This window comes from Dromiciops gliroides, chromosome 5, assembly GCF_019393635.1.
Source record: "Dromiciops gliroides isolate mDroGli1 chromosome 5, mDroGli1.pri, whole genome shotgun sequence".
Classification (NCBI taxonomy): Eukaryota; Metazoa; Chordata; class Mammalia; order Microbiotheria; family Microbiotheriidae; genus Dromiciops; species Dromiciops gliroides.
Window position 1 is genome coordinate 140067224 of NC_057865.1, and position 15077 is coordinate 140082300.

At 36.4% G+C, this 15077-nt stretch overlaps 1 pseudogene; it reads right to left on the minus strand.

The window, feature by feature from the left end:
* Positions 1–2800: 2800 nt before the first annotated feature.
* Positions 2801–3567, minus strand: LOC122729881 (annotated as a pseudogene).
* Positions 3568–15077: the final 11510 nt, after the last annotated feature.

Below are 15077 nucleotides of genomic sequence, written 5' to 3' on the forward strand. Positions count from 1 at the left end.
ACTTAATCCTAGTCCAAAGTTTTTTTCTCATAATTTCTGTTTATTTATACTCTTACATCAGAGACCTGGAAAAAAAATCCCTTAAAGTTTAGATATGACTCATGTCTACCATTTTCCTAGAAGTGAATATTGGGGTGTAGAAGAGTACTCAAAGTACAACATAGATCAGGTATATGACAGGTATTCTTTCCACTACAAAAGAAATCCTTTAAAATACTCAGAAGTGTGGATTGATAAGAACTTAACACATGAAGAAGTAACTCCTAACTTTTCTTATATTCTCCCAACAGATAGATTCTTAAAATTTCAAAAGAGGAAACATTTTGTGTGATGTAGAAACAGCCATTATACTGCTTAATTTTGGCTCTGGAGTGTCCAAACGATTCTCTCCACATCAGTTTCTCCTGACAAACTAATACAAGACTAGCTTGTGGTCCTGAAACATAATATTTGCTAATGAAAACTCCCCCTGTTGCAGTCTGCTTTGAGTAACCAAAGAACTCCTGGATTTACCAGGTAGCCAATGGGCTGGAGAAGTTAATTTCTCAGGGTTACTGTTCGCTCACCTTTGTTTGAGGATAGAAAGACAAATAGAAAAGCAAGCCAGGGGCCTTAGGTCAAGCTTCAGGATTGCCTAAATAGGAGGGAGGGAGAGAAGAGAGAGGGTGCCAGGAATGGGAGAGGAAGAGGGAGGAGAGGGAGGAAGGAGAGCGAGGGAGAAGGTGAGGGGGAGTTAAAAGGGGGAGGGGGAGAAGAAAGGAAGAAAGAGAAAAAAGAGAGAAGGGAAAAGGAGAAAGGGAGAGGGGTTTAGAGAGAGGAACAGGGGGGAGGGCACAAAGGGGAGGGAGAAAGAATGCTGAGGAGGAGGAGGAAGAGGGGAGATGGTCCTTTGAAGATCTTCAGCAGGGGATTTCTGGGGGAGGAGCAAAGAAAGCAGAGTAGAGAAAGGACTCAGCTGAGTTCTCCCAATATTCCCTTACAAATAATTTAAAAATAACAACTCAAATCAAATTCTGGAGAATCAGGGGCAGCAAAAGACCAGGTTGAGACATTCTTCCAGCTCAAGACAATTTAGGAGGACAAAGTGATCTTTTATGGCGGGGGTGGGGGGGTAAGGGTTGAGTGGGGGCTGGCACAGAGATTACATGTATGGAACACCAGTGGTGGGACATGGTGGTGGCTACAGAAGCATCGGCAGCTCTGGGACCTCTCAAAGCAGAGATGGTAAGTGGATCTAACAAATGGCTTGAAAAAAGGTTACAGAAACATGTCACAAAGATCATACAGTATGACCGGGTAGGATTTATATCAGGAAGTCAGAGGTAGTTTAATATTAGGAAAATGGTGAGCATCATTGACCATATCCATAAAAAAGCAACAAAAATCATGATTATATCGATACTTGTAGAAAAGAAAAGCTTTTACAAAATACAACATCCATTCATTTTTTAAATAGTAGAAAGAATAGGAATCAATGGAGCCTCTTTTAAAATTGTAAGTAAAATCTAAAGGAAACATTATCTGTAGAGGGAATAAACTGATAAAGATCAGTGTTGAAGCAAGGATGTCTGTTATTCAATATTGTACTAAAAATGTGAGCTTTAGCAATAAGAGAAGAAAAAGAAATTGAAGGAATAAGAATAGGCAATGAGGAAATCAAACTATCACTCTTTGCTGATGATATAATGGTATACTTAAAGAACCCTAACTGTGAAAACAATTTGCAGCAAGTTTCTCTGATAAAAGCCTCATTTCTCAAATATATGAGGAACTGACCCCAAATTACGAAAAAAAAAATAGAGCCATTCTGCTGTTGATAAATGGTGAAAGGATATGAATAAGCAGTTTTCAGAAGATGAATTCATAGCTATCAATAGTCACATGGGAAAAATGCTCTAAATCACTATTGATTAGAGAAATGCAGAATAAAGCAACTCTGAAATACCACCTCACACCCACCAAATTGGTTAACATGACAGAAAATAGAAGATTGCAAATTTTGGAAGAGATGTGGAGTAATTGGTATCATCATAAACTCTTGTAAACTGGCCATTCTGGAAAACAATTTGTAATTATCCCCCCAAAGCTATAAAACTATGCATATACTTGGACTTGACACTTTGACTACTGCAAAGAGGTAAAAGAAAAGGCAAAGGACCTATTTGTAAAAAAAATATGCATAGCAGCTTTTCTACTGTAGAAAAGAATTGGAAGTTGAGGGGATTCCCATTAGTTTGGAAATGGCTGAACAAGTTGTGTTGCATTATAATGGAATACTATTGTGCTATAGGAGATGACTGGCAGGATAGTTTCAGAAAAAAACAAAAACCATGAACTCATGCAAAGTCAAGTTGGCAGAACCAGGAGAATATTGTACATAGTAACAATATTAGGATGATCAGTTCAGCTATTTATTTCAAAACAATGATGTAATATACTTCCACAGGACCCATGATAAAAAGTGCTATGCAGCTCCAGAGAGAACTGATGAACTCTGATTAAGGACTGAAGCATTCTTTTTTAAACTGCATTTTATTCTTGTTTTGTGTTTTTGTCCTTTTTTTCTCAACATGGAGTTCATGGAATACTTTTTTTTTTGTGGAAGAATGTTTATTTGTTTTGAAGAAGGAGATAGTGGAGAACTGAGGTGTGGTGGGGATAGGGAGCTTCAGCTCAGGATGAACCCACTCTGCAATCTGAATAGCCCTGACACCAGGGCAGGCAGAGATACCCAGCAATGCCTGGGCTTCCTTATGCCCCTAGAGCTGGCTGAGCTTGTGCCTTCAGATGTCTGGGGCCTTCACATGATTCCATCATAGCCTTGTATGCCATACTTCTTGCCTGCTATTTGGCAGCCAAAAGTCAATGCCTCCTGAATGCTTTTCCCCTGAGAAAGGCTGAAGATGACAGAGGCATTGAAGGTGTCTCAGGCTCCCAGGGTATCTACCACTGGGGTGTTGGGAATGCATCAGAGTGCAGGAGCTATCCATTGAGACCCAAGGCATCTGCTCCCTCCTCTGCCCACAGACATATTTGCATAGCCCCTTTCCCTACAGAGCTGTACAACCCCTTTAGGGTTTTAGCTACTGACCTAAACCTCATGTGCTTGGCCACAACCTTGCTGAAAAAAAACACATCCCCAGAGGCAAAGGGCTGGTATAAGTCTTCCCTGGTTGTCTCCACCTCCACAGATGTCCTGATTCACTGCTCTCAGGGAAGCTTCTTGTTGTGCTGTTCTGTCCTTGTCGGCTGCAGCATCTTTACCTGATCAGAAGTATTCTGGCCCTCAATGTGGATCCACTTGAACCGGTTCTGGTCAACCTTTTTAAAGGCCTTTGCTGACACATCTGGCAAAATTTGAGCAACATGTCCAGGAGCCAAGGAGCTCATGAAAGCACAGGTTGCTTCAAGGAGGGAAAGGATGGTGCAGGAGATGGAGGCATTGCCACCACACTGCCAACATTGGGTCAGGCACCTGCTGTCTGCATCCTCTTCAGAGTATTTCTCCAACACATTAATGATGTCTAGCACCACTAGCCCCCCACACAGGATCTGCTTCTCTTCCATGAGCTTAGTGATGCCCTATGGAAGTACATTTTCAATTAATCCACATGTATAATCAATATATTACTTGACTTTTCAAGGAGGGGGAATCATGGAAGGGAGGATGAGAATTTGGAACTCAAATAAAAAATGAATATTAATATTTTTACATGTAATTGAGATATATTTAACTAACAAATTTAAAAAAAATTAAAAAAGGGGGCATCTAGGTGGCACAGTGGATAAAGCACCAGCCCTGGATTCAGGAGGACCTGAGTTCAAATCCTCTTCAGTCACTTGACATTTACTAGCTATGTGACCCTGGGCAAGTCACTTAACCCTCATTGGCCCCCCCAAATAAAATAAAAATTAACACATATGTATATACATGTATACATACACATGTGTATATATACATGTATACATATATATACACATATATATGTACACATACGTGTGTGTGTGTGTGTGTGTGTGTGTATGTGTATTTAGCCTGGATTGCTTTCCTGATTCAGTTGCCAATCCTCTTTGACCACAAGGCTCCAGTCCCTGTTGTGACCATGGAGACCAAATAATTGTTGTTATCATTCCAGAGCCCTGGGAGTGACCAAGGAAGGTCAGATCAGCCTCTTATATTCCAAAGAAAATATTTTGCTCAGAAAAGACTAGAAAAGTCCCTGACTACCTGCATCACAACATTATTATTATTACAATATCGGCACAGTGTTTGTGAAGGCAGCCCATCAAAACAAACAAGTGATCTGAGGAAAAAAAATCTAATAAAGAATAAAAGTTCAACTATATTCCCAAATTAAAAAACAACAAAATTGTGAACTGTCTGCCCTCTAATGTTGTTCTTTTAAACTCTTTGCAAAGATTAATTAATACCATTCCCCCCGCAAAGCTCCTAGTCCCCTAACAGAATGATTGCCTTTCTCCTTTTAGTTTTAATTGCCTATGAAATTGTAAATTTTCTTACAGCTTGAAAATAGGCTTTTTGTCATAACACTGTTCAGTAAAAAACATCTTTCTTAAGAAGAATTTTAGCTTATGGAATTTTTATTATTATTCAAATAAAAAAGAAGCAGATACTCTAATATCAAGAGAATATACTAATGTAAAAAAAATAAATTTACCAGGAGAATATAATAAATGATTTACCTGAAGAGAGCAAATAAGATCAGATACAGTCTTCATCTGCTGGTTTTCTAATGGAAATGAGTATAAGTTTCATTCTGTTGTTTTTGTTCCTTGAAATATAATAAAAGATAAATAAGGATAAAGATATTCCAACCTTTATTCTTCAAATCTCCTCTGAAATGCTCCCAGGTCCTATTTTAAGTATTTGCTATCCTAAAGTTGCTATCATAATGACAAGGAGAATACATATAAAAATAAGAAAATCCTGCTGGTTGAATTTAGATTTTTTTTTCTTTGCAGGGTGTAAGATAATGGATTTACAACCAGCTACAAAATCAAGAGGGCTTTCAAATTTTGCTTCTGATATATACTGGTTGTATGACCCTGGATCAGTCACTTAATCTCCCAGTGTTCTAGGCTAACCTTTAAGACTATATGTTATACAGGAAATGGCAGTTTCCTTTGGTAGAGAAAGATCCCTCACCTAAGTTTGCAACACTACTGAAATAATAAGTTCAGTTCCTATCATTACAAGTGTTTACAAGTACTGAATGTTCTCAGGGGTATTGCTGATCCATTAGTGAAAATGGGAAATATGGCTAAATATATTTTAAAACATAGGCAATATTTTCCCCTTGTTTAAGTGGGAAACTCAGCTATTTTGTCAGAAACAGTAGCATTCAAATAATATTAGGGTGTTCTCATGCCAGCAATTCAATACTAGATTTTTCTACACTAGTAAGAAAGTGTAAAGACTTTATTCTTTCAAAACTTATGTCCAAAGGCTACATCCAGGACACAGAAAGTAAAGAGAAAATCTAGCAGTGTTCTGTTATATGTGCTTTTTACTTTGAGTCCAAAAGAGGAAATTCTAGATTCATACAGTAAAAAAAAAAGTAGGTTCAATTATTCATTTTCCAAAAGAATTTTGCAAGACAACACTTTAAAGAGTGATCTAACAAGGGAATTTTAGATATAATTCAATGGACAAAAAATCAATCTAGCATTCATCATTGCAGGAATATAGCCTAAGACAATTAAGGGACATTTGGCTATCTACATAGATCCACACCAGAATCTTACCAAATTTCCATTTGAGAACTATTGCTTTCAGATCTTTGAGAGAGAACATCATGAAGTCACCTGGTCACCTTCATACTCCCTCAGAAGGTTTAGGAATTTATGAAGTTACATACAGAAAGTTGTTGGAGAACAGGGTGTCAAATTAGAAGCCAGTCTTCCCAACTTGTATTATAGGTTCTTTTCTATTTGTATTATATAGATCCACCCAAGATGTTTACAAAACAACAGTAGAAAAGTGGCAAGTATAATCAGGTTAATTCCTTGGCATAATTTATGGGGAATAGATAGGAAGAACAAAAGCCAGAGTGAGAACAAGTGTGAGATAGATATATAGAGATATATATCTCTACTTATACATATACTTAGTAAACAATTATTTAGTAGCTTAGTTCAGTCAAGTTGTTTTCTGTGTATAGATTTAGCTGTTTTAAAATTTACAATTAATAATATGTTCAAGAGAAGACATCTTTTAGTAAAAAAAAAAGATACTGAAAAATACACAGTTCAATTTGCATATTCTTTCTCTTTCCCTCATTTTTTTTTTTACCCTCAGTGACTTCCTTTGTTTTCACTTATGGTGGAAAGGAAAAAGAGAATGAGCATTCAGAATGTGGTAAAATTAAAAGGAAGAAAAAGCACAAAGCTCATGAATTCTCCTGTTTTCTCTGGCTGCAGGCCATGGCTATTGTTCCTTAGAGAAGTTTGACATAAAATTTTCAGGACAGCTGCTAAAGTGAGTCAGGAAGAATTTGAATCTTAGAGGGACATGTACTACTTAAATTCATAGTCATATTTCCTCCCCAGATGGTTAGGATGATCCTTATTATTATCTTAAGGTTTGGAGTAGAATGGATATTAGACTATGCTTATCATTTATGTGTTTGTCATTGCAATATCTCTTGGCTTCCCACATTCTTCTCCATTGTCCCTGACTCAACCCATATCCAGGCTCCTGTTATCTCACATCTTTCATTTATGTTTGTATGTATGTATGAAGTAATTTATTTATTTGCTTATTTATTTATTCATTCATTCATTTATTTAATTTTACTTTTATAGAATAAATCAATCATTTCCATAACATAGTAAAATAAAAAAGATGATTCTACATGAAACTGCAAATTTACTATGACAACTTGCCAATTGCAAAAAGAAATTCTAATTAGAAAATAAGTTCCTTGAGAGCAATGACTGCTTCATTTTTGTCTTTGTATCATCGACACTTAGCAGAGTGCCTTATAGTTAGCAGGCACTTGAAGAAAAAATTTAAGAAACTTTTTTTGCTTCTCTTTCTCTTGGCTTAAATCTATTCTTCACACTGCTTGATGCAAGTATAATCTTCCTAAAGTATTGTTTCTATCTTGTCACTACCCTATTCAAAACTCTGACATAGCATCCTCAACCCAATCCCCTTTGTTGACAGTCCACGTTCCTTGACTTGGATTTCATAGACCTCCACAATCTATTCCCATATTAACTAATCATGTTTAAGTCAGACTTTCTCCTACCTTCCCCACCCCAGATACTGTGGTCACTTGGAAAATTTAGACTGATTTTGGTTTTGCTAATTTCTCCCCTCATGTGATTCAAATAATGTGCTTTCTACTTGTATTCTCTCCGTAAACAGTAGTCAATAAAAACTGAAGAGAACACTTAACTTGTTTCATTTCCTTCATAGGCTGGTTTGCCACTTTGTTGGCAACTTAATGCCCTCCTCCTTCCCTCATTCTCAGAGGAGTACCAGACTTAATGTATTCACACAACCATTTTAAGCCTTATTGTAATCAGAACTCTGGAGCTCAACATTCTTAAGAGTTCCTAGTAGTGGGAATTACAAACAGTGTACCACCACTCCTGGCTATATGATAGTTTCTAGTAAGAAGGGACCTTGTGTTGGAGTCCCAGCAGTAAGAATTTCTGACTAGGAATTACTTGATAGGAGTAAACATTAGGAAGAGATGTGAGGGTCAAGTCTCTTACTCCTGAAGTAATGGGGCATCTCTTTAGGATGCTTTTGAGCTTAAGAAAACAAGACAAAATAGCTTATCAAGTAAGTGAGGGGAAAAAAGGTCTGAGAACAACAAGCAATGACCCTTTAATTCAAGATTGGGAGGCTGGGTGGAGATGAGCTGTCAGGCCTAAGTGACCAGGCTCTAATGGAATGTAGAGACCAATAGAGCATATTCAAATGAGAGTAGTTAATAATATCTTTTGTCTTCTATTGTGTCCAACTTCAGAGAGCTCTGCAGTGTTGACCCATAATGGGAGGTTCTTAACCTTAACTTTTTCTTAACTTTCAAGTATGGTACCTTTGATTCCCATGACATGGACCCTAAGTAGTTATCTTGTAACTTTCTCCTCTTTGGTCTTCTTGTGCATTTAATCCAAGGTAATCTCTTCTCTGCTTTTCTAGTAACTGACTGGGCCTGATCATAGTTCTACTTAAACCTCTTCATGCTTATGCTTTATGAGTATTGATTAAAAACCCTTAGGCACCAGTTATGCATGAATACAATTCAGGTCATAAACTTCTTTTTTCTCCCTCATATCATTTAGTAAATACTAAATAGATGTTCAATAAATATTTATCAGTCATTAAGTTAAGATGCATTCATGAAATCCTACCATGCAAGGTACTGGGGAAAAAAGTTAAAAAAACAAAAACAAAAACAAAAACAAACAAAAACACTAGTCCTGTTTTCAAGGAGTTCAAAATCTAATGGTGGAGATACACAAACAAGATATAAAAAGTAGAAACAGAATGCACTTACCTTCTTGTTGAATAGAATAGAAGAGAAATGAAATGAAATAAAGAGGATTTAGGTATTTATTAGTAATGGTAGGGGAGCAGGAGGAGGCTGAAAGGCTAAGATATGAATGGTTTTGTTTAATTTTTTTTTTTTTTGCACTGATCAACATTGAGCCATAGACTGATTTTAGGACACTGAGTGATATGGTATAAAACAACAATGAGTTCAAGCTTCATATCTACCAGTTATCAGCCACATGATGGTGGGCATATTGCTTTGGTTAAGCCTTAGTTTCATCATCTATAAAATCAGTATTGACAGTGCTTTCACTATTTGCCTCACAGTATTATTCTGAACCTCCTATTTGATGTTGTTAGTAAAGTACTTAGGCTAGTTAAACAGCTAGGAACATGCATATTTTTTTGTTTTGTCTTTTATATATTTTCTTTAGAATATTCCTTCCTCATCCCAATTTCTTACCTTCTTAAAGTATTGTGGGTAGAATCCCTTTGCAGTTAAGGTCATTTCATGGGTGAACTAGAACCCATTCATACTGGGAGCTTGAGAGTAAATTGCTAAATTTTGTTTGTTTGCAAATCAACAAATGATATAAAAACAGGTCTTTATTTGTCACTTTGTTGACCTCTCTCCTTTTGTCTCTCTGTGTATATAATGTGTGTATATATGCATAAATACACACATATGTACATATATACATGTGAATATACAAATGCACACTTATACATGGAGTTATACATATATACACATGTGCATAAGTTTGTTGATACATGTATATAAATATATTCACTTTCAAGTATATATGGATGCATGCATACTGTAACGATTGGAATAACGCCACCTGCTGGATACTTACTGTAGAAGAGTTCTGCCCATGAAGCGAAGATCTTTGAGGGCAAGACCACGAGTCTTTTCTTTGGCATCAGGAAGTGACGCGGACTAGTGGGAGGAGGAAGGAAGAGACTGGCGCTCACTTTCGCGCTCTTTCCTTTGGACTCTGGTGGAGAGCAGAGCTAGAAATGTGCTCTCCCTTTAATAGATAGGAATCTAGGCCTTTCTCTCTCTCTTTACCAAATTCTTGTTTTCCTTAATAAATGCCTAAAAGCCTAACTCTTGCTAAAGCTTATAATTTATTGGCGACCACTCATTAGATATTTTAGACAGACTAGCTAGAATTTTAGCCCCTATACAATACACACATACATACATAAACATAAACACAATACACATATGGCTCTCCAAAAAATTCATGTAGATTTTGTGTGTGTGTGGCATCCCCATCACATATACACAATTCATACATGCATGCACACATATTGGAGAGTCTATTAGTAAACATTTACCAACACATTTCTGGGTTATTTGCTACCTTTTCAAGATTATTAAGGAGATACAGTTTATACAGTGATTCAGATTCTTGCCATGCCCCTTTAAGGGTAATCATAAGTAAATTCCCAGACTAAAGCCCTGGCTCTTGGTATGGTTGAATACTTCATTATTAGTGGTAATAGCCTGATCAGCTTAATGACCATTAGTTTTGAGACTCCTCACTTTTTTGAACCAACAAGATATTTTGGGCTTCTTTCCTCATGGATGCTTCCTTGTGTTTTACTCAACTCCCAATCTCTTTTATTTATCTCTTTATCTTCCCTCCCATAGAAAGCATCCTTGTTTAAGCACTCATTGACTCTTTTTTTTTTTGGCAAGGGAATGAGGGTTAAGTGACTTGCCCAAGGTCACACAGCTAGTAAGTGTCAACTGTCTGAGGCCAGATTTGAACTCAGGTCCTTCTGAATCCAGGGCCGGTGCTTTATCCACTGCACCACCTACCTGCTCCCTACACTCATTGACTCTTGGCTAGAGTACTATAATAAGCCTTCTCTTGGTTTTACTGCCTCAAGTCTTTCCTCTTCTCCAATCTATTCTTCACATAGCTGTCAAGGTGATCTTACTAAGTTTGAGTCCAACCATGGCATTACCCTGATTAGAAAGCAGTTGTCCCTAGGTTTCAATACAAATCTTCCATTTGGCTCTTAATGCCTTTGACAACTTGATTCTAACATGCCTTTAATGGCTTATTCTTCATTACTCCCCCTCAGATACCCTTTAGTTTAACAGAACTTGTCTATTTTCTCTCCTGCACAAATCTTTGTTCAGGCACTTTATACAATCTGTCTCTCATGTAAAGAAATCCATATTCGCCCCCGCTACCCCTCTCCCCAACAACTCCAACATACCTCTGCATTCTTGACTTAATTCAAGTGATATTTCCTACATGGACTTTTCCTGACTACTTCTTTCCCTTTAAAAATGTTCTTGAATTGCTTTTTTTAAAATTTTGTGTCTATTAATATGTAAATATGTATCCATATTGTTTCAAATGATAAGCTCTTTGTCATCAGGGACAGTTTTGATTTTTTATTTTAGTTTCCAGCATTTAGGACAGTGCTTTGTACATAAAAGGTGCTTAATAAATGCTTCTTCTTCTTCTTCTTCTTCTTCTTCTTCTTCTTCTTCTTCTTCTTCTTCTTCAAGGCCATGAGGGTTAAGTGACTTGCCCATGGTCACACAGCTAGTAAGTGTCAATTGTCTGAGTTTGGATTTGAACTCAGGTCCTCCTGAATCCAGGACCAGTGCTTTATGCACTGTGTCACCTAGCTGTCCCCATGCTTTTTTACTAATAAAGTTAACCCTGGATTTTTAAAGGCTCTTGTAAAGAAAAAAATCTCTGGTAGATCCTACAAAACTGGAAAACATTTAAGTACTGTCCTGGTAATGGGCCATATGACTTTTGAGAAGAAACTTAAGGTTGGAGGTTTTTGTCAGAAAGATGGGCAACAGGGATTTTTTTTTCTCCACAGCAATTCAAGAGGACTGTCATTGGAGAAAGTATTCATATGGATATGGATGAAATCATGGATCCTTGAAGTTCTAATGTCAGTTGTAAATATGTTATCAAGCAAAAAGTTGTTGATATCTTTGCCAAAGGGAGCATAGAAGGAATTGATGGAATATTGTTTTTAAAAGGACTTGATTTTTAATCAGAGAGAGAGAGAGATTGATTTTATAGCACATGTTAGTTGTATCTCCAAAGTAGAGTGTCAAGTTTTTAAAGGTAAGATGTTTAGGTAGGTTCAGGGTGCATCAGGATATACAACTATAGCTATGAATAAAAATAACAATAATGTAAATAGATTACCATCAGACATACAAAGACACCACCACTGCAATAAATCCTGGACTTACTGTATAAAAGAATGTTTTTCTGGAACCTGGATATTAAAATTACCTTTGAGAGAAACTGCCACCTCTGCTCTATCAGACATCTCTTCTGCCACTGGGTCTATTCTATGTCTCATGGTCCAGTGTGGCATAATCAATGGAATGATGGATTAATGTGAGGAAGACCTTGACTCAGAGTTTCCCTTTGACTAGTTGTGTGACCAGGTACAAACTCAACCTCTCTGAGCTTCAGATTCTCCATATTTAATATGGAGATCAAACCAGTAATATGTGCCTCATGGTGTTTTTGGAATGGCATAAAAAACTAATATTTTAAATAACTTAGTAAAATTTAAAATTAATATAGAGGGCTGTGATTTTAAAGAGTACGGTTACCACAAGAAGGCTGACAGATGCAATTCCTACGAAGCCTTATCAGAAATAGAATCTCTTTTACTCAGAGACCCTATGGAAAATCTGAGCTGGATGGTGGTTCCAGATTTAATTCATGGTGATATTCAGGGACCAGCATTTCTAGTATTCACACATATTTTGTTATCAGTATCATGGATACATCACCCTTCCTTTGTTAGATTCTTAGCAATTTCTTTGCCAGTTGGATCATAGAATCTTTGTGCCAAAAGGACCTTGTGACTCATCTAATCCAACTCCCTCATTCTACTGATGAAAAGGAAGGGAAGGGAAGAAGAAAGAGAAGATATGTAGAAAGATAAGGTACCTTAATTTACATAGCTAATTAGTGGTAGCAATGTAATGTGAACATGGGAATCCAGGCTCCTGGTTCACTGCTATTTATACTATATCAGTCTACCTTTGAGAAAATGTTATATAGTAGATAAAAGCTAGGCTTGGAATCAGGAAGACCTGCATTTGATTCTGGCTTCAAACATTTTCTAGCTCTAAGACCTTGGTGAGTCTCTTTGACTCTCAGAGCATCAGTTTGTTTATGTGTAAATTGGGAATAATAACAGCATTTTTTGTGAGGATCAGAAAAGATCATTCATTTATGGTGCTTTGCCAATCTTAAAGTAGTAGATACATTTAAGCAATCATTAATATCATTATTATTTTCTTCATCATCTTTAACATCATCATCATCAGTCTGGACTTGAAATCAGAAAGACCTTGGTAGGGTATGTTTCTGATTAGCTATGTGAGCATGATCAAATCATTTAAATTCTCAATGCTTCTAGGCAACTCTATCCTCTAAGACCATGGGTTATATATACACGGATTGTCTATCTGAAGCAATAGAGGAAGTTTCCACTGGCAATCTAAGTTAATAAAAAAAAAACATTAAAAGCATACAAAACAATGTAAATTGAAAGCAGTTACAAACTTGGATTTTTGTTGTTTTTGTTGTTGTTATTGTTGCTGTTAGAACCATTCAAACATTTTGCAATGTGACCTGCATGAAATATTTAGTAGAAATTTCCATGGGACTTGGAAGAGTGCTTTGAAATTCTTCTGTCATATATTTCTTATTGGCTGAGATACAATTATTTGAAGCCACATATTTTTCCTAGATCTGATTTCTGAAAATTAAGCTGAACATGATATAGCACAAACTGCAAATTGCTTTTCTTTCCTGGTAAGAATCTGGAGCCATCCACACATTTCTAGAAGCAGAAAAATTTGAATACCATCACTGCCAAGGGGAAAGATGGGTGAAGGACAATAGAGAGAAGCAATTGATAAAAGAGATGGGGTGCTCCTTTAAAAACCAAGACTTTAGACAGACACATATATTTATGTACTACCCCATTAAGTCCTTTTCCACATCTATCATTTTAGTGGAGAAAGTGGTGTAAAAAGTACTTTTATGTAAAGATAAGATGTAAATCAACATCTCTTAGGTGGGATTTGAGTATTTCTGTACAGAAAATTAATCATGCCTTTAACAAACTCTCAAATTACCATGGAAAAGATGGACCTTGATTTCTCATTTATATGTAATTACATTTTTTTTTTGGTGAGGCAATCGGGGTTAAGTGACTTACCCAGGGTCACACAGCTAGTAAGTGTCAAGTGTCTGAGGCTGTATTTGAACTCAGTTCCTCCTGACTTCAGGGCCAGTGCTCTATCCACTATGTCACTTAGCTGACCCCTACATTTGTTTTTTAAGGAGTAAGATAAATAACTTTTATTAATTAAAAAAAGACAAACCAACCTTGAAAAGCACAGCTCTAGTGAAAAAAAAATGGACATATGACCATCTTGAGAATTTTAGAGCTGTCAATCATTGTTTGCTCAGTTCATTTGGATATAAGTATTTTATCACTTAAAATGATAAAACTGAAAAAGATGAGAAATAAATATTTGGAGTCTGAGGTAAGGTTTTTTTTAAAAGAGTGATTTCATTAAGGAAATTTGGCCAATTGCTCAATAAACATTTATTAAGTATCTACTATATTGCCAGACACTATGCTAAGCACTGGGGATGCTTATACATTACACACACACACAGACTATCACTGCCCACAAGGAGCTTTTAATATAATGGGGGGAGATAGTACATAAAATAATAATACTGTTTCAAAGGAAATATTTGATAAATCCTTAATAAAGGTTGATAGTAAGTTGAAAGAGTGTGAAAGTGCTACATACAAATATGAAAATGTTGGAGAGGATGTGGGAAAATTGGGGCACTAATGAACACTGTTGGTGGAGTTGTGAACTGATCCAATCCTTATGGAGGAGCAATCTGGAACTATGGCCCAAAGGGCTATACAACCTTTTATACCCCTTGACCCAGCAATACCACTACTAGGTCTATATCCTAAAGAGCTCATAAAAAAGGGAAAAGGACCCACATGTACAAAAATATTTATGGCAGTTCTTTTTGTGGTGGAAAAGAATTGGAATTTGAGGCAATGCCCATTAATTAGGGAATGACTGAACAAGTTGTGGTATATTAATATGATGGAATACTATAATGCTATCATGAGCAGATAGATTTCAGAAAAAAACCTGGAAAGAGTTACATGAACTGACACTGAGTGAAGTGAGTGCAACCAGAAGAGCATCATACATAGTAACAGTAAACATTGTTTGATGATTAACTGAAAACCTTAGCTTTTCTTAGCAATACAACAATCAAGGCAATTTCAAAAGACTTATGATGGAAAATATGCTTCACATCCAGAAAGTTGGTGAAGCATATTAAAAATATTATCTCATTTTGTCCAAACAATTCTGGGAGATAAATCTTACAATTATCCTTATTTTATCAATAAGGAAACTGAGTCACAAAAGAATTTAAGTGATTCCCCAGGTTCATAGAGTTAGTAAATATTTGAG